The sequence below is a fragment of the Camelus ferus genome, chromosome 14 (genome assembly GCF_009834535.1).
Source record: "Camelus ferus isolate YT-003-E chromosome 14, BCGSAC_Cfer_1.0, whole genome shotgun sequence".
Taxonomy (NCBI): domain Eukaryota; kingdom Metazoa; phylum Chordata; class Mammalia; order Artiodactyla; family Camelidae; genus Camelus; species Camelus ferus.
In genome coordinates, this window is record NC_045709.1 from 23,559,262 (window position 1) to 23,577,830 (window position 18,569).

Below are 18,569 nucleotides of genomic sequence, written 5' to 3' on the forward strand. Positions count from 1 at the left end.
GCGCTGGCCACAGGCAGAGGTCGAGGGAGGTCCCTGCTCACTCCTGCCCCGCCTGTCCTCCCTGCACACCTGCCCCCGCACCTGCCCCAGCCCATCCTCCCCGCACCTGCCCCAGCCCATCCTCCCCGCACACCTGCCCCGGCCCATCCTCCCCGCACACCTGCCCCCGCACCTGCCCCGGCCCATCCTCCCCGCACACCTGTCACCCAAACGTGCCCCGGCCCATCCTCCCCACACCCCTGCACCTGCCCCTTCCCCAGCCCGTCCTCCCTGCACACCTGCCCCTGCCCCAGCCCGTCCTCCCTGCACACCTGCCCCTGCCCCTGCCCCGGCCTGTCCCTATACCTGCATCTGCCCTGCCTGCGTCCCAGCAGACAAGGCAACCCCATCCCACCCCTGGTGCTGGGGGAGAGCTCTTCCCACCTCCCCTTGCTCCACACGGGCCTGGGAACCAGGCGCCTCAGGGATGGAGACAGAGCCCAAGGGACTGCTGGCGGCAGGAGTGGGAAGGGTCGGGGTCAGCAGCCTAGGCAGTCTTTCTCCCTCTCAGCGTGACTGGTCTCCGCGCATCAGCCCTGTCAGTCTAGTGGGTGTGGGGACCCAGCAGGTCCACCTGAGTTTGGTTTCCAGGTGTGCTGTATTTCACCAACAAACTGTTCCCAAAAACAGACTTTGCAAACTTTCAGGAGAGGCGCGCCTCCCTCCACAGGCCGGGCTGTCCTTCCTTCTCCTGTGGTCTTACCTGGTGGTCCTCGCAGGTGAGCGCCTCCCCTGAGCTACCTGGTCCTACGGGGAGGTGGTTGTCCACATCTCCGTGTCCCCCCGCCTAGCTTATGGCCACGTGAGGTCCGTCCTGCCTCCCCGACAGCTCCTTTATGGGTCCCGTGGTCCCAAGCACCCTCTGTGGCTCTAGAGCACGGTTGGCAGCGCCCCCCATAAAGGGCCAGACAGTGAGGCCTGAGGCTCGCAGGCCCCACGCAGGGCAAAAGCAGCCACGGATGGCGCGTGCAAGAACGTCACCGTGTCCCCAGAGCTTCACTTGCAGACACTGAGATATGGACTGCACATAATGCTTGTGAGTCATGAAATATTCTTTTTCTGATTTTTCCTCAATCATTAAAAATGTAAACATCATTCTTAGCTCATGGACCGTTTAAGAATAGGTGGGGGCTGACCTGGCCCGTGGGCTGTGGTTTGCGGACCCCTTATTGCAGGTTGAGTTGTGTCCCTGCAAAATGCACGTTGCAGTCCTAAGACCCAGGACCGCAGAGTGTGACCTCACTTGGAGAGAAGGTCTTTGTGGAGGTATTCAAGTTGAAATGAGATCTTAGAGGGGCCCTGACTCACGTGATTGTGCGTCCTCATAAAGGGAGTGGTTGGGATACCGACACATACAGAGGAAGATGGCACGAGGACATGGGGTCAGCGACCGACAGGCCAAGGGACAGCTAAAGCCACCACAGCTGGGAGGGAGGCCTCGAACGGACGCTCCCGCACAGCCGTTTGGGGGACCAACCCTGCCGACCCTTTGATCTCAGGCTCCCAGCCCCCAGAATTTCTGTTGTTTAAGGCCCAGCAAACTGCTGCAGGCCTCGCCAGCACCCCCACCCGCTCCCCACACAGCCGCCACGGTGGCTTAGAAACCAGGTCCCTTGTCAGCGTGGACTTTCTCAGCAACTCCCACGGCTTTCGGGTCCATCAGGTCCCACAGACTTACCCTCCTCCCTGGCACCTCCCAGGGCCAAGTTGTGACCTGACAGCCGCAGTCCTCGTGGGCCCCTCCTCCGCAGAAAGTTAGTGGTATTTGTGACTGTGTATCATCCAGGCCAGATTTACAGTTACACATTCACTGGTATTGCATTCACCCTTTTTCTTCTGATGTAAAAAAAGTTCAAAGGAAAAGCTTCCTGTGAGCCTGAGGGGGAGGTTGGCCCCGCGGGTGCCCCCCCACCAGTGGAGAGGCTCTCGGGACGCGAGGGCGATCTAGGTCACCAACACCTCCTACGGCGCCTCCAACTAGACACACACCCCAGTTGAAACAGTGCCACTGGCTCTGCAAGAGCCCTTTGGGAACAAGTCCTCACCCTTACCCCGCCTGATGGTGGGCCCTAGGTCACTCCTGTCAGCGCTGAGATCGTCCTCCATGCTTGCGAGCCAGCGCTGCGCCCTGTGCCTGCGATGCAGTGCCTGCCCTCCCCACTTCTGCCCGGCCCGACTCCACGGGTCCCTCGGCCTCAGCGGTCACTCCCTCGGACCGCACTGCAGGGGAGAGGCGTTCGGTTTGCTGCACCTGATGCTGCTTCCAGCTGCACCTTTGTTTGCTGTGATGATGGTTTGACTGAGGTCCACCCGCCGCCTTAAGGCTGAGTGCTCCCTGCTGTGACCTCAGTGCCTCCCCCGCGCCTGGAATCCAGCACGCACATGGTGAGTGAATGAATGAAAATTCCACCTAGAGAGATTCAGCCGTGTGAATCTTCTCCACGGCGCCCTGCCCGCCATCACCTGGGGCCCTCACTGGCCCTGTGAATCGTAAAGTCTGTCTGTCTTCTGGGTGACACACACACCCCGCGGTCGTCAGTTACGAGGAAACCTGGTCCAGGACTGGCTCACGTGTGGGGCGTGGGAACATGGCGTCACCCTCCTAAGAATCAGGCCAGGACTTCAAAGAGTATTTACAAGACCCTCCTCTCCTACTTTGACCCCCCTCAGGGCCGGCTAACAGAAAGGACCTGGGCTGGGAGGCCTATGTGAGCCTACACTATTTTCATTGTCCTTAGCAATTAAAACTTAATCTGGAGAAGATGTTGAGAAAGGCGCCCAGAGCACTTCCGCAGTGGCAAGGCAGGCAGCCCGCTTTCTGAGGGGCGGGAGGGACCGCAGGCCCCCACGCTGCCCCCTCCCAGCCAGTTCTCTCTCAGCCTCCGCCTCTTCGGCTGCACTTCTTGGCTTCCCTCCCTGTGTTCGGCCACTTCTCTGCCCAGCCAGATTTTATCTAAAAGTTCTCCAGCTTTCCGCAGCTATGTTCAGTGTTTGAGGAGTTACACGCTCGTTAGAGGGACCTCCAAGTCGTTACGTTTACAAAAATCAATACAGTCGTTCCTCAGTATCCTTGGGGGACCGGTTCCAGGACCCCACAGACCCCGAGTCCCCTGCACACAGTGGTGTAGTATTTGCACCCGAGCTAAGCACACCCTCCCGTGTACTGGAAATCACCTCTCGATGACTGATAATACCTCGCACAACGTCACTGCTATGTGAGTAGTTGCTGGCGTATGGCAAATTCAAGTTGTTCTTTTTGGAACCTTCTAGAATTTTTTTCCAAATGTTTTTGACCCACAGATGCAGAGGGCTGAAGGTAGTGTGCTGTTTGGTAGACGAAGGGCACACGGACAGGGTGTCACTGAAGCTCAGAAACCAGCAAGAGCCTGGTAAAGACGCAGTCTATCCTGCTCTCTCGATACAAAACTAATCTGTTAGTTCAACTGTGAGTTGTGATTTTTAGTGTAGTTTCAACTGTTTAAAAAATATCTTCCTCTTGTCTTCTTAAATCTGTAGTTCTGGGGTCTGTGAAATCCGTGCACCCATCCTCAACGGAGCAGCTGCGCCTGGTATCTGAGTCTCGCCTGACGCCGTCACAGGGAGTCCTTGAACGCGTCTGCTTCCCGCCTCTGGGTGTTGAGCTGTGCATGGTTGTACCGCTCGTCTTGCTGTCTTCATCCTCATGGTTATTTAGAAGAGATGGACATGAATGTGTGTCCCTTGATCGGGAGGAAATATTTTCTTTTTTAACCAATTTTTCTCTTTCTAGGTCTAAGCACAACTTACATTCACCATCGGATTTTTCCCTCCATCAGAATTTCACCCTGGAAAGGAAACATTAAAATGCAGACCTAGTTCTTCATAGTGAGCAGTCCTGTTTGAGGTGAATGTAGCTTATTCTTGTCAGCAGTGTTGAGAAAAATAATTCCTTGGTTGTCAGTAGTCACTTCCAAGCGAAAGTGTCTCTTTGTCCATTCTTACTTATTATTAATTCCCTAAAGTTCCAAAGTCCTCTTCTGAGGAAAGGTGTGAAACAGAACTAAATAAAACTATTTACATGACAAGAATAATGTTTCCTATGTTAACTGAGAAAAAATGCACAACCTAAACGTTGAGAGTTATGTTTTTATTCTGCCGCGTCCTGAGGACTTGAGCCCGGTGGCAGCCTCACCGATCGCTCCGAGAGAGGCAGGGAGGAGTCAGGAGACACAGGAGTTTTGCCGCAGAGAGCAGGTAGTCAGAACATCAGAAGAGCACCGTTAGTTAAAGAACACAGACACCTCACGTCAAGGAATTCCGGGCTTTTCTGCGTGTGGGAAGGTGCAAAGGTCTGGGCTCCCTGAAGTCGCTCCTCTGATCTGCACCCAGCCGTCCAGGGCCGGCGTCCTGTGCCTTCCCACCCCGCGTCCCCCCGGGGCGCCCGTGGGGGCGGCCGCAGAGGCCGGGCTGCCTGCTTGGCCGCAGCCGGAGCTCCCTCCGCGCACCGTCGGGGCGGCGGGAGGGGCTGGGCCTTGCTGGCGGCAGCATCCTTTGTGTACTGATACGGCTGGCAAGATTTTTCACTCACACCTGTTTACAGGAAATGCTCAAATGGTTTGGGGGACACCGGTGAGAGTTTAGGAATGTCGCAAGGAGATGTGCGCGCTGCTTTGAGTCACGACTTGGTGGCAGTTTGTTGCAGACGCAGCAGGTTCTCCGGCTAAAAATCAGTCTGCCTAGAACCCTCCTTCCTCTCCAGCTGCAACTTCATCGCTTTCCTCCCCTTTTCCAACTGCATGTCTCAGGCTTCTCTTCGATTTTTGCTACCAGCTCATCGCAAACATCTCCCCTCTCCTCTCGTCAGTTCCCACAAGAGCTCTCTGCTGCGTCTCCGACGGCCGCTGTGTCTTTAGACCCATGAGTGCTCTCCTGCCAGTTCTGCCTGACTTTTGAGTAGCGTGTATCTCGGTGGATCCCTCCCTCCTGGTAACACCCTTCCCTTTGTTTCTGAGAGGCCACGGTTTCCTCCAGCTCCCTGGCAGCCCGTCTGTTTCCCGTGCAGGCTCACCCGCCTGCGCGTCACCATTAAATGCTGCGTTTTCTCAGCGCCGTGCCCCCGCTGCCTCTGCGCCGTCCGCAAGGCGATCCCTCGCCCTGCACCTACAGCCCCTGTAGGCAGCTCACACGGTTACACCCCGTTTATGCTTATGTCCACAGTGGCCTTCGTGACATCCCCAGACACTCCGCTCTACCTCAGAAGGTACCTCCGAAACCAGACGTAGGGTCTCAGCCCAACGGATGGCACCATCACCACCAGATGCAGAAGTGGGGCCCCAGCAGCCACGCCCTCCTCCCGTGGCCCGCAGCCAGTGCATCTCTCCTGGGCCGCTTTCCCTGGTCATCTTGTTAATTTCTTCTCCGCTTCCTGCACCTCCGCTCACGCATGTGTTCCTCTCCTCGACCAGGTCACATGCCCTCTGTTCCAAGAGTTCATGGAGCTGTGTCTTCCCTTTGCAATATTAATCACAATCCATAATTTCCACCAGTTTGGAGTATCATCTGATTATTACGTGCCTCTCCCACTAGCCTTGGAAGCTCCACGGACAGTGTCCACTGGCACTACGTTGCCCCTGGTGCCCAGCACAGCTGGGTGCCCAATGTGTCCAACAAATTAGGTACTGGTGGCAAGGTTGGCATATTGCAAGTGCTCAATAAATATCTGGGCAGTGAAGATATTTGTTCCATTTTAGACTTTTTGACTTTGAAAGATTGTCAAGACCCAAACGTGTGAAAATGTCTAGCAACTGTTTGGAAGTGTGTCAATGAAAACATGGGATTCTGTGATGCAAATCTAAACTTTCATTACCTGTGAAGGCACCCCAAATCGCCATTTATGCAAAATACCAGAGAGAACGGGTAGGCAAACCCAAGCTCTTGTTTTGCTTTGAGGTGCCTTTCAGTGTAGATATAAACCGTGCTCCACCCTTCTGTGGGGCGAGCATTGGGCACTGGGACGCTTTCCACAAGTGCAGCCCTCTAACCTCCAGTCTCTGCTTGAGCTCAGTTTAGCTCTCTTGCACGTCCTGTGACGGCTCCAAACATCCTTTCAGCTCCTCTCTTCCCCCTTGAGGGGGGACCTGACTGCACAGGCCCACAGAGCTGCCATCCGACCTTCCAGTTTCTCTGTACTCCATGTCCCTGCTGTTTCTCTGAGGCCTCCCTGCTCCCTGAGAAGCCCATTCTCTGCATGCCTTAAATACCTGCCTTCCTGTGACCCTGATTCTGCCCTTTCTCCCTTCCGAGTATCTTTTCCCTGAACCCTGGTTCCTCCTCTCACCTCTGTCTTTCTGAAGGGGATTAGCTCTGGGACATTTTTCGAGTTCCAAGCCCAAGCCCCAGAGACTGCTCCTGTCCTGGGTTTACCAGAAATCAAATACAGTGTCCACAACCGCTTCCTGGCTTATGGAGATTTCCCTCTGCTCTTCCAAGCGTGGCGGCCGTCTGTCACTGGCCTCACCAACTCCTGCAGGTGAAAACACCTTATCATAATCACACCATGGTTTTCCTCATCAAAACCCATTTATCCAGCACATGAGAATAACACACTCAGTTTTTCTTTTGAAATCTGGTTGATAAAGCAAAATACATGGTCTTAAACGCAACTGTTTAAAAACAAGCAAAACAACATTTAGTAGTTAACTGCAGATTGAAAGTTAAAAACCGACCATGAAAATGTTCCTCTTACAGTCACACAATTAAATATTTCTCGTCAGTTTGCATTGGTTCAGTCATTTCCCTTTGAAAATGCAAATTTTGTCAGAGAAATCGATTTTGTTGAGACAAGAGTTGGAGCCTTACCCTTTTTGTTCTTCCTGAAGCAAGTTTTACCAGTGTTTACTGCAAAAGATTAGATCAAAAATCTGAATGTAAAGTTCGAGAACATATAGGAGCGTTATAGGCCTTTGCGGTCTGATCTTTCTTTGGATTACAGACACACACATTCTGCCTGTGTCTGCAAAGGAAGCAGAAGCTGCAGTCAACCTTGAATGTAGTAAGTCAGTAAGTAGCTGGCGTTGCTGTCACAGTTCACTCAGCAGAAAAAGCGAACTAACGGAAGGTGTGGTAAGGAGAGAAAATCTGTTTTAGGAATTGTCTCTTAATAGTGTAAAGTGTCAACATAAGAATTCTTTAAATGCAGAATGTGATTTTTATCTTGACAGTTTTTTTTTTTTTTTTTGAGGTCTGGGAACAAATCTTAAATTATTGAGCAATTCTGACTTATGCAACCATGTACTTCATTACTCATCTGAGAAGCAGAGAGGCTATTCAGAGAATGAACCTGTGTTGTGTTGGAGGTGGCTGGACAGGCAGCTCTGCAGAGCCTGGCAAGGGTCCTCTCCTATGAAATAGGGTAAGGCCTGCTGGGACCCTGGGCCTTCCCCTAAATATTGCACTAGAGATTTTTACCAAAATGTCCAGGAAGTTCTGTTTTCTAAAAGGGCTTAAAGCAATTAGAAATAAATTAAAATCATGAGAAAGTTTACTCTCTCATGATTTTAATATTGGAAAACACGCATGAGAATTGAAATGTAATACTGGCAATTATCCCCCAGTATCAAAATTGGTTTCATTATTATAGAAGATAAGAGGTTGTATACTTAAAAATGGCCAAGATGGTAAATTTTATGACAGGTATATTCACCACAATTAAAATAAAATAATTTAAAAAAGAAACCTAGTGATATAACCCTATTAAATAAAGGTTAAAAAAAATACACATGATAGAAACCATTTCTGGTTATTCATATGCTACCTTTTAATCTACTGCTTTCTCAAAAACAGTGATAATCCACTTTTCCATAGTTCTGACTTCCAATACTATAAACAATTCGGGAAATGTCCAGAAACGGAGGAAACAGAAGGTGTTTTAATAGTTGAAATGACATCGCTAAGTCCTAGCTTTCCTCTGCATAGGTCAGGCTTGTAGGAATAAGAGGTTCTATTAGCTCTTACTTTATGTACAATTTTGATAAGCGAAATAATCTTTCTTACGCAACAGCAGATTAAAAGCTGAAAATTAGCAAAGTATAATATACACCTGAGGACTGGAATTTTGATAGCAGAGAAAGAAGGAAAACAACAGCAAAAAAAAAAAAAAATCCCTCAAAAGGACAAACAAGAGGGGGAGGGGAACGGGGAGTTAGTGTTTAACAGGGATGCAGTCTCAGTTTGGGATGAGGAAAACATTTTGGAGGTGGATGGTGGTGATGGCTGCAGAACAACGTGAATGTGCTTAATGCCCCTAAACTGTGCAGCTAAAATTAGCTAAAATTAGCTAAGTTTCCTATTATGTATATTTTATCACAGTGAAAAAATCAGTTTAAAAAAAAAGATTTTGTCATTGAAACAGAGCCCCCAACTAATAAACCTGGTATTGCTAACTCTTTCTAGAAGTTCCTACAACCTTGCAGAACCAAAATCGCGAAAGAGCAGTGGATCAGGAGATCTTGCTGGCTGACCCAGAGTGCTTGGTTCTGAGAAAAAGGTGGTATTTAAAAATTCGGTATTTCAGACATTAAAACAGCCTTTAAAAGTTCATTCAATACATTCAAGCCAGTAGTTAAATTCTTTATACGTAGTTTTGGGGAGAATGTGGTCCCTGTTCTTGAGGAATGTGTACTGTGATTAGGGAGGCAGACCACATGGGTATAAAACAATTGGAATCAGTACAGCACACCTTCTTGCTAGTTTACTAGGCCTTCCATCATCTGACGCACTTCCTCACTGCCCCCGTGTAGAGCATGGCTTGGACTTAGACAGACTTGCTGGATGTCCTCCAGATTTTACACAAGGAGGCCTTTTCCTTCCAGAAAGATCAAAATTGTGTCTAGAGACCAGAGCCTGCTTTCTAGGTACTCAGGTAAAAAGAGGCTGAGTCATAATCAAGTTTCTTGCATTCACTGGTGGGGATGGGTGGAGGGGAAGCAGGTGGGCAGCCTGAGGGTAAATTCCAGGGCTGCCCAGGAGGATCCCTTGGACATCCTGGGCCCATATCTGCAGGCAGGTGTTCCTTGTGCCTGTGGGCCCTCGATGTCTCTGCTCCAGCTGGTGCCGGAGCCTCAAGTCTTTGGGCCCCTCTTCCTCATCCACAAAGGGCATTCCTGCCTCCCCAAAGTATAAGGGAGCTCACTTACCCTGAGTAATAAGGACGTTATAGTCACAGCTGTTCGAGATGACCTGAAGACAGCCATGTAATTCAGCGTTTCCGAGTCAGATTACCAAGGTTGGAATCCCAGCTCTTTGATGTTTGGGGAGTGCGTTGGGTTTTGTGCTCTAGGGTTCTTTTCTGTAAAATGGGGTTAATAACATCGTTGTCTAGAGGGTTAAATAGCACACAAGTTTAGGGCAACAGCTGGCATACACACAGAGTATGCATGTGTTAATCCGTTCATCTGTACGCGCGTACACGGGGAGGGAGGTGCTGCTGCTGCGGGCTGTGGCTCAGTGGGACTGGTGTCCTCTCTCCTTTCTCCCCTTCTCAGCTGGATGCATTACGTGAATGCACTTATTTAAACGTAGATTTTGTTAAGTATCGGGAATTATAAGACAAAAATCACCCAGAATCACTATATCCAGAGACTACCGCTTTTAATATCTGGCTGCATACTTTTCTGGACGTAATTTTACATATGTATATATATATATATGCTTAATACATGTTATACATTTGTATATTGTATAGTATACATTATATATTGCATATATAGCTTAGATATAAATACATATATTGTTTCACCGAGTTACATGCTATAATGGCCATTGTAATCCCAAAATCTGATTGTTTTACACATACATTTTAAAGTCTATTAAATTCCTTTTATTTCCAGTGTATTTCATCTGACCAAAACCAAGTTGTATTCACTTGTTTACCCCGCTGAAGGCAGGGCAAGCGCGGGACGCGAGGCGGGGCGGGCGGGGCCGGGTGGCCGGGCTTCCGGGCGGCAGGTGAGCGGGGCCGCCGCGAGCGCCGCTGTCGGCGCGGACCGAGCGCAGCCCCGGCGGCACCGGCGGTCCGACCGCGCGCCGGGAGGGGGCGCCGGGCGGTGGTCACGCAGCCGCGGGTCGTGACCTCCGTGCTGCTCCCGCGGAGGCGGCCCTCTCCCGGCGTCGCGGAGGCCGTCAGCCAGAAGGACGGTGGCCCGGCCCTGAGGGGGCCGCAGGGGGCCGGAGCCGACGACGGAAGGGGCGGGGGGCGGCGGGGGCGGACGGACGGACGCGCCCTGCCCCCGTCCCCGGCGTCCACACGGCGGGCCGGGCCGGGCGCAGCCGGGCGGTGACGCGGCGGTCACGTGACGCCCGAGGAATGCCAACAATGTAGCGAATGTCCCGCTCGGTCTGCGCGCTGGGCCGCGGCGCGAGCGCCGGAAGATGGGGCCGCCCGCCCGGCGCCCCCGCGTCCCCGCCCGCCGGCTGCCCCCCGGGCCCGGCGTCCCCGCGCGAGGCCCCCGAGCCGCGGGCAGGCGGCCGCCGACCGCGTAGACGGCGCGGCGAGCTGAGGTGAGGCGGGCGGGCGGCCCCTCGGCCCGGCCCTCGGCGGCGTCCGCGCTGGGACGGGGCGGGCGGGGCGCGCGCGGGGGCCGGGGGCGGGGGCCGTCCGCGCCGTCGGGCCCCCGCGGGCCGCGCCGGGGCTCCCTCGGCCCCGGGCCGCGTCCCCTCACGGGCCGCCCGTCCCCCGACGGGGCCGCCCCTCCCCCCCGGCCGCGCCCCCGGCCGGCCCCTCCCCTCCCCCACCCCGCCGCCCCGCCGGTTTCCGCACGCGGGCTCCGACCCGGGTCGCGCCGCCGGCCGCGGAGGCAGGTGGGCCGCAGGTGACACACCTGCCCCGCCCGCGCGTGCCGGGCCTCGATGGGAGTCGCCGCCCCGCGCGGCTGGGAACGTGCACCTCGGGCGGTTCCTCGGGCAGGTTTCCCTTTGGTGCGACGCGGGGAGGGTCTCGGTGTGGACGGAACCGGGTCTTAGAGCTGTTCAGCCTTAACCCCTCAGCCAGAGGCTGTGTGGACTCCCACGTTCGGCAGGTAAAATTCAGTGGCCGGACGGCTCTCCGCCCAAGGTGTTCACAGCTCTGCGTTTTTAGAAGAGTTTGCCCACGTTTTCCCTAGAAGCTTGGATGTCCTGAAACTTGGATGAAAAGTCACAGAATGTGTGCGATGTTCCTTACAGGTGTTCAGTTTACATCTTAACCTGGTAGGTGACAGACCTTCCCTGTAATGGAGAAAGCTACTTCTGGTTTATTATTAGGAAATTCGTGCCCAGTAGGTCTTGATCCGTATTTTCGGTTGAATTTCAGCTTAAATCCCTGTGCGGCGAATCCCCATCTTTGAGAGCTAAATAAGAGGCTACGATGCTTTGTATCGTTTAAGTTTTTTCTTTAGCAACTGTATTATTAATAAGGTAGTAACAGAAACGTCTTCAGTGTAAGAATGCGCAGACTCTTTAAGCAAGTCTATTTTAAATGATAATTAACAAGACATTGTTATTCAGTCGCTTCTGAAATTTGTTCTCATTATCCAGGTATATAGAGCACTGTTTAATGAATGTGCCAGCATTCCTTTGAAATTAAAATTTCTGAACATATAATAAATCTCAAAATGTCAAGCTGTTTAAAATGATATCTGAGCAGAAGGTGCCATGCAGAACGATTGAGTGAATTACTGGAATCACGAGATTTTTGAACTAGAAAGAGTTCTTCTAGCCTCTCCATCTAATTTGAAATAGTTTTGACTGAGGTGCAAATTGGGCCTGTGCATATTTCTTAGCAAATCGCAGGGTTGGTGGGAGGGGCATGTTTTTACAATAAGATGCCTTGTTGTTTTAAATGCTGTGTTGTAAATAGCCCGCCCTCGGCCCCTAAACCCCATTGTGTGGGGGGCTGAGTGGGGCGGCAGGAAGTGTGGAGGCTGGTAAATTCACCGTAAACACACAGGAGGGATGCGGGGGAACCGGGGGCGTTCTGATTTGTATGGGAAAAAACAGACTGACAAGTTTCTGAAAAGCTGCTTTTATATTTTATTTCATGGTTTTAATACTGTGAAACTTCTGAATAATATTCCTCACTGACTTTTGAAAAATAATAGGCTTGAAGAAATACAGAAGACAAATTCAGTGCATTTACTTTGTTTTGACCATAAATCTGCTCTAAAAGGGAACAAAACATTCTGGTCAACAGAATGGAAAGCTTGGGCTTGAAAATTCCTGAAGTGACTGACTGCCAGCGTGGAGAATTCTGTCACTCGCCTTCCCTGTTAACAAGCCTACTGTTAGTAATTCCTGTGGGCAGAGCAGGGCCTCCCAAGCCCCGGGTCGCCGCTCCTGTCGTGTGCTGGTGGCCGACACCGTGCGGGCCTTTGCTGCGCAGAGCACCTGCGAAGCTCCGGGGTGTGAACTGAACCTGCGTGGCCTCCGGTTTTACCAAGTGTCTGCTGTCCGCTCATTACTTTTAAGGCTAATGCCATCTAATTTACACTTTCATTTTGAAAGTATTATTAAACCAAGGTAATGTTGGAAATAAAGATAACAGTTATGGTGGTAAAATCAGGGTGGAAATTTGACATTGCTTCGTGTTTACTGTTCAGTGTCCGAAAACTTTACTTCACTTGCCCTCTAGACCACGTCAACTAACTGTGACAAGTGGTTTTTTTAAGTTAATTGCTTTTTGTTCGTGCGCCAAGATTTGAGATTCATATGAATTTTTCTGGAGGCCAAGTGAAAACTGATATTCTGTAGGAGTGGTTTGTGTTTATTAACTGTTCTGCTCTTGTGGCACAGTACAGGTCCTGTAACCTCTAAATTAGTCAAGATGGTGAGAATCTTTTCAGGAATGTGAGTTGGGTTTTGAATGGAGTGGGCCTCTGTTGGGAGTGTTACCTCCCTGCCTCCAGGCCGTCTGTCCTCCCTCCCTAGTGTCACTCCGGTACCTGCCCTCCCCTCCCCTGTCTGCCTGTTCAGCTCTCTCCTGTGCTGTCACCGGAAGTGCCCGACTCCAAGAATAGCTTCACACTTCCTCCATCAAATCATAGCCTTCAGCCTTTCCAGTTTTGGTGAAACAGTCCTTCTCTGGAAGATTATCTCCAGATAGGCCTGTGCGCTGGGCTGGTCACGTGCCACCTCTGTCCAGAGCCGTGACTCTCAGATGGCCCGGTGTTCGGACTCCCTGGCTGTGGAGTTTCTCAAACTTGGAGGGCAGGGTTCAGAGGAGGCGAGGCTTTTTGGAGGCTCAAACCCCCTGCTGGGTGTAGACTTGAGTGTAAGGAGACCCAACCCGTCAGCTGTTTGCTGTTAGGAATTCTGTTAGGAATTAGGCAAAGAGCGGACTATAAGTGTGTCTACAGTCGGGTCATTCCGTGTAGTGACCTTGAGTACGAATTTCTATGGCTGCATTATGTGCTGTCATTCATTGTGTGCGTGTGTGCGCGCACGCATGCGCCCATATATCATACAGAGATCGAGCACAGAGCTCACAGAGTGTGGTGCTTGGTTTTCCTCTAGGCTGTACACCTGTTTAGAGGAGAGGCCTCTGCCGCCAGAGGGAGCCCCGGCTCCTCTGCGGCCTTGTGCTTGCACTGTCTGTTGGGGAGGTGACCTCAGGGACCCCTGTTGTGAGGGGTGGCCCCACCGGACGCTTTCCTGGAGAGGTCCATCGGCATGGTGGCTTACGCCCATGACATGCAGCGTCTGGCCGGAGGCCTGGCCTGTCTGCCTGATTTAGCTTCAGCTTTGCTAGTTAATTATAGTAAGGATATGATTTAAATAATAACTGGAATTTTAGGTCCAAGAAATACTGTTTTAAAAATGCCAACGTGTGTCATCAGTGCGGGACGCGTGACACATGGGCTTGGTTGATTCTTTGGTGCTGGATTGTGTATTTGGCAGCCAGTGTGGGTTTGTGAAGTAGCAGGAGAAATTAGAATAAAAATTCTTGAACATCTGATAGTGTCTTTCAGGATTGGACTGAGAGTTGGAATTGGGTTGTAGGGCCAAGTTAAGGGATGGATAAAATATTGCTGTCACATGAGTTTTTACAGGCTCCACCCAGGCAAGAGTGGGACCGGTGGTTGTCTCGGTTCCAGAATCAAAAACAAGGTGTTTTTGTTTTCTGAGCTGTACTGAAGTTTTAAAATTCCAAAGTCTTGTAGTTTCTTCTAAAGTATATTTAAATCAGTGGGTGACACCTAAGAAATTTCCAGTTAGATTTACTTTGCTTGATACCCCCGTTTTAAAGTCCTCGTCTCTGAGGCCTCGGGCCGTGGTTCTGGGGCTCTGACGGCGGAGCTTATTAAAGTGCTGTAGAGATGTGTCGGACTAGCTCCCTTCAAGCTGCACCTTAATTTGGCTGGTGAGTATTCTCATGAGAAGTTCTTTCAGAGGTTCAAATTTTGGCCGTGAAATCAACTGTCCTCAAACTAAAGTCTAAAATACAGGGCCTCAAGCTGAGAAAATACTTTCATTCTTTGTGCATCTGGAGGAGAGTTTTGGCCTTCCCCAGTGACTCCGGCAGGAGTGGCATGATGGAAGGTGTCACTTGGAAGGGCAGGCAGACCGGTGGCTCCTGGCAGGCTGTGGTGGGAGGGAGATGGCAGTGGGAGGGGTCCCCTGCTCCCTGCACACGCCCTGGGCTTACAGGGTGTCACGGAAGAATTCTCTCACGTTTCTCATACGGATGAAAATTTTCATCATGAGATGTTGAGGGGAGGAAAAGGGACCAGGACGCTGATCTGGACTCTGTTCAAGGGCACTTGGTGTTTCTTAGCTGGTGCGTAAATGCAGACGTGGATGCAGCAAAGTCTGGTCTGCTGTGCTGCTTGGCTTCATAATTGGAAAGTCTGTGGGGCACGAGTGCTGCATGCCCCAAGCAGCTCCCCACTTTGTGTTCAGCGTCCCTGGGGAGCGAGGGGTCGCCAGGCAGTTCAGACCTCCTTCTTGGGGGGACTCTGCCCCACTGTCAGCACGCAGTCGCGACGTCCGGCCTTTTCCTCGTGTAGCTGTGTTCACAGAGCTAGTTAGCTAGGTACCAACGGTCAGGTGAGTTCCTGGTCCACTTTCCGGCGAGGTAGAGCATGAACAATACTTACCACTTTAACCGTTCACGAGGGTACAGTCGGTGACATGAAGCACACACGCTGTTGCACGGTCGTCACCACAGTCTGTGCTCATCCTTGTTCATCATCCCAGACGGAAGCTCGGTGCCCGTCCAGCAGTAACCGCCCTCCCCTCTGCTGGTCACTCCCTCTGTCTTGTCTCAGGATGTGCCTGCTCTGGGAGTCTCAGCCTCTGTCCGTCTGTCTGCCTTACCTCACTCAGCGTGATGTCCCCGGGTCACCTGCCCTGCAGCCTGTGTCAGCCCCACGCCTTTCTCTGGCTGAGTAGCGTACCGTGGTCATGCAGCTGTGACAATGGATTTGTGTCGCCTCACTTTGGACTATGGCATCTGAACCTCAGGGAAGGATGCTGCTGTTTCCTGTGCGCTGTCCCCGCGCTCGGGTGCCGGGCACCCTCCTGTCCGGGGCCCAGCTGCAGGCTCCTGCTTCAGGCCATGAGGCTCTTGGTATAAGCTTTTCCCTCTCTGTGCTTTTCTCTCTTTCGGGTAAAAAGAAAGATAGTTTAACTTTTAAAACATCATTATCAAGTGCTCGTTAAGGGAGTCCCTTGGAGCGAGCGTGCGATGCCTGCGCTTGGACGCTCAGCCTTTCCCCCTGAGCCCTCCGACGTGCCTGGGCTTGTCTCCTGACTTGATTGAACGTTTTTGTCTGACTGAGCCCTGACCTACCGGCAAGTCTGATAACTGGGCAGTGTGTTGAGCGTCAGAGCTGAGAGTGACCTCACACACGGTGTCACTCGGGATCCTCAGCACAGCCCCATCAATAGAGCAGCTTGTTCCGAGCAGAGAATTGAAGCTCAGAGCAGCGACGTGCTTGTCCAGCCCCTCAGAGCTGAGTGCCGGAGCCGGGGGACGCCAGGCTGCCCCTCCAGCTACGGTTTCCTGTGCACCGAGACAGCCATCTTCTTTTTTAAATTTTTTGTTTCTTGTTGAAGTATATGGTTGATTTACAATGTTGTGTCCATTTCTGGTGCACAGCACCACGTTTCAGTCCTGTATAAACGGACTTCTGTTTGTTTTCATGCTCTTTTTCATCACAGGTTTTTACAGGATGCTGAGTGTAGTCCCCTGTGCTGCACAGTAGAAACTTATTGTTTATCTATTTTATATACAGTAGTCAGTATCTGCAAATCTTGAACTCCCAATTTATCCCCTCCAACCCCTTTCCCCTCTGTAACCATCAAGGTGTTTATTGTGTCTGTGAGTCTGTTTCTGTTTTGTAAATAAGTTCATTTGTATCATATTTTAGATTCCACATGTAAGTGATATCATATGATATTTGTCTTACTCTGTCTGACTTCACTTAGTGTGATCATCTCTGGGTCCATCCATGTTGCTGCAAATGGCACTATTTCATTCTTTTTTATGGCTGAGTAGTATTCCATTGTATGCCTGTATCACAACGTCTTTACCCAGTCATATCCATCTGCTGATGGACATTTAGGTTGTTCCCATGTCCAGGCTGTTGTAAATAGTGCTGCTGTGAACACTGGGTCCATGTATCTTTTCAAATTAGAGTTCCCTCCGAATACATGCCCAGGAGTGGGGTTGCTGGATCATATGGTAAGTCTGCTTTTAGTTTTTTAAGAGAATCTCCATGCTGTTTTCCGTAACGGCTGCGCCAAACTCCATTCCCATCATCACTGTAGGAGGGTTCCCTTTTCTTCACACCCTCTCCATCGTTTACTGTTTGTGGACTTTTGGTTGATGGCCATTCTGACTGGTGTGAGGGTGATACCTCATTATAGTTTTGATTTGCATTTCTCTGATAAATATCGACGTTGAGCATCTTTTCATGTGACTATTAGCCATCTGCTACGTCTTCTCTGGAGAAATATCTATTTAGGTCTTCTGCCCATTTTTTGATTGGATTTGTTGTTGTTGAATTGCATGAGCTGTTTGTATATTCTGGAGATTAAGCCCTTGTCAGTCGCATCATTTGCAGATGTTTTCTCCCGTTCCGTAAGTTGTCTTTTCATTTTGTGTATGGTTTCCTTTGCTGTGCAAAGGCTTTTGAGTTTGATTGGTTCCATTTGACACGGCCATCTTCTGACTCTGCCTCTGCCAGCCACGTCCTCACCTCCCAATAACTGCCCTCCTCTGTCCACACTGGGGTCACACTCTCGATGGTCCGTGCTGTCCAGGTGGTTGTCCTGGCTTAGAGAATGCACCACCGCTGACTCCGGTTTCTAAGCCAGACGCTTAGGCTTCACCTTTCACACCAGCCCCCTCTAGTGAACATCACCAACCGCTATGGGTCCTCCCTCGTAAGTGCAGCCGGCGCCCGCTTCTCTGTCTCCCAGCTACTACTCTGGCCTAAGTCCCCATCATTCCTTGGGCAGCCTTTTTATTGTCACAGGTACTGTACTGTTGTTAGATAATTGGTTTTCTTGTCTGTCTCCCATCTTGAACTCTGAGCTCCTTGAAGTCGGAGGCTGGTTATTTTTTCCTCCCTAGGACCTAGTAACAGGGCCACCTTGTATGGGTGTTGAGGCCGCGCATTGCTCAAGGGAAAGGCGTACCTCACATAGCAGGTACTCACTTAAGGGCAGTTCCGCCCACTTGGAGTCTCTGGGCCACTCACAGAACACCTGGGTGGCAGTAGGGTCCCCTCCCCTGAGAAAGACACACAGGTGGCCACACACCTGCTCTGTGACCTGTGCCTCAGGGGACCAGGTCCCAGCCTCCTCAGATTCAGACGTTGCCTGACCCCCACCTGGGTAGAGCATGTGCTGGATCCCGGGTGTGGTGTCGGTGTCCGAGGTGGCCGGCCCTGCCCCTGCCACAGGCCCTGGAAAGCCCGCAGGGCAGGAGCTGCCTGTGTGATGTATGTGGTACAGTGACGCGGCCTGGGGAGGGGGTGGGGCCCTGTGACCCCCCAGGGGCTCTGGCAGTAACCACACAGAGAGCGTGTGACGGGGGCAGGGACTTGGGGTGGACCCCTCACTGCTCACTCCTTAGCTCTGGGGCAGCAACCACAGGGATCACCGCCTGGAGGCAGCAGATGCAGACCGGGAACAGCCCAGGTGTCCTTGGTGGCAGGACAGAGACATAAGCGTGTTCCCCTGGGAGTATCCTCGGCGGCGGGGGGGGGTGGCAGCCTGCTGGACCCCGCGTGCAGGCCTCGCCACGGCGCTGAGCAGAGTCACTGGGCACGGAGGGGTAGCTCGTGTGACTCCACGGGCTGAAGTTCAAAGACTGGTCGCCATAACGCTCGTGTTTGGAGGGTCTGACCCTTGTGAAGGCTTCGGTCGGGGGCAGGGCTTCTGGGGCAGGAATGACTGACTCTGTGTCAGCTTTCATCCATCTTGTGATTTGTGCACTTTAAAAAATGTGTGTTAAACTCACAACATTACCCCCACCCAAAAAACAAGCCGTCTTGTTCTCCCAGCTTCCA

The 18,569-nt window shown here is 51.8% G+C and overlaps 1 protein-coding gene across 5 annotated transcripts in view; it reads left to right on the forward strand.

Annotated features, from left to right (window-relative positions):
• The first annotated feature begins 10,010 nt into the window (after positions 1 to 10,010).
• Positions 10,011 to 18,569, forward strand: part of LATS2 (large tumor suppressor kinase 2) — a 33,475-nt gene continuing 24,916 nt past the window's right edge. For 2 of the 5 annotated variants that reach the window (XM_032496467.1, XM_032496466.1), the window contains exon 1: positions 10,014 to 10,575. The gene's annotated coding sequence lies outside the window, so the exon portion shown is untranslated. Of the gene's footprint in view, positions 10,576 to 11,244; positions 11,263 to 18,569 lie in introns of those variants that run through there. The other 3 variants (XM_032496470.1, XM_032496469.1, XM_032496468.1) reach the window with 3 other exon arrangements.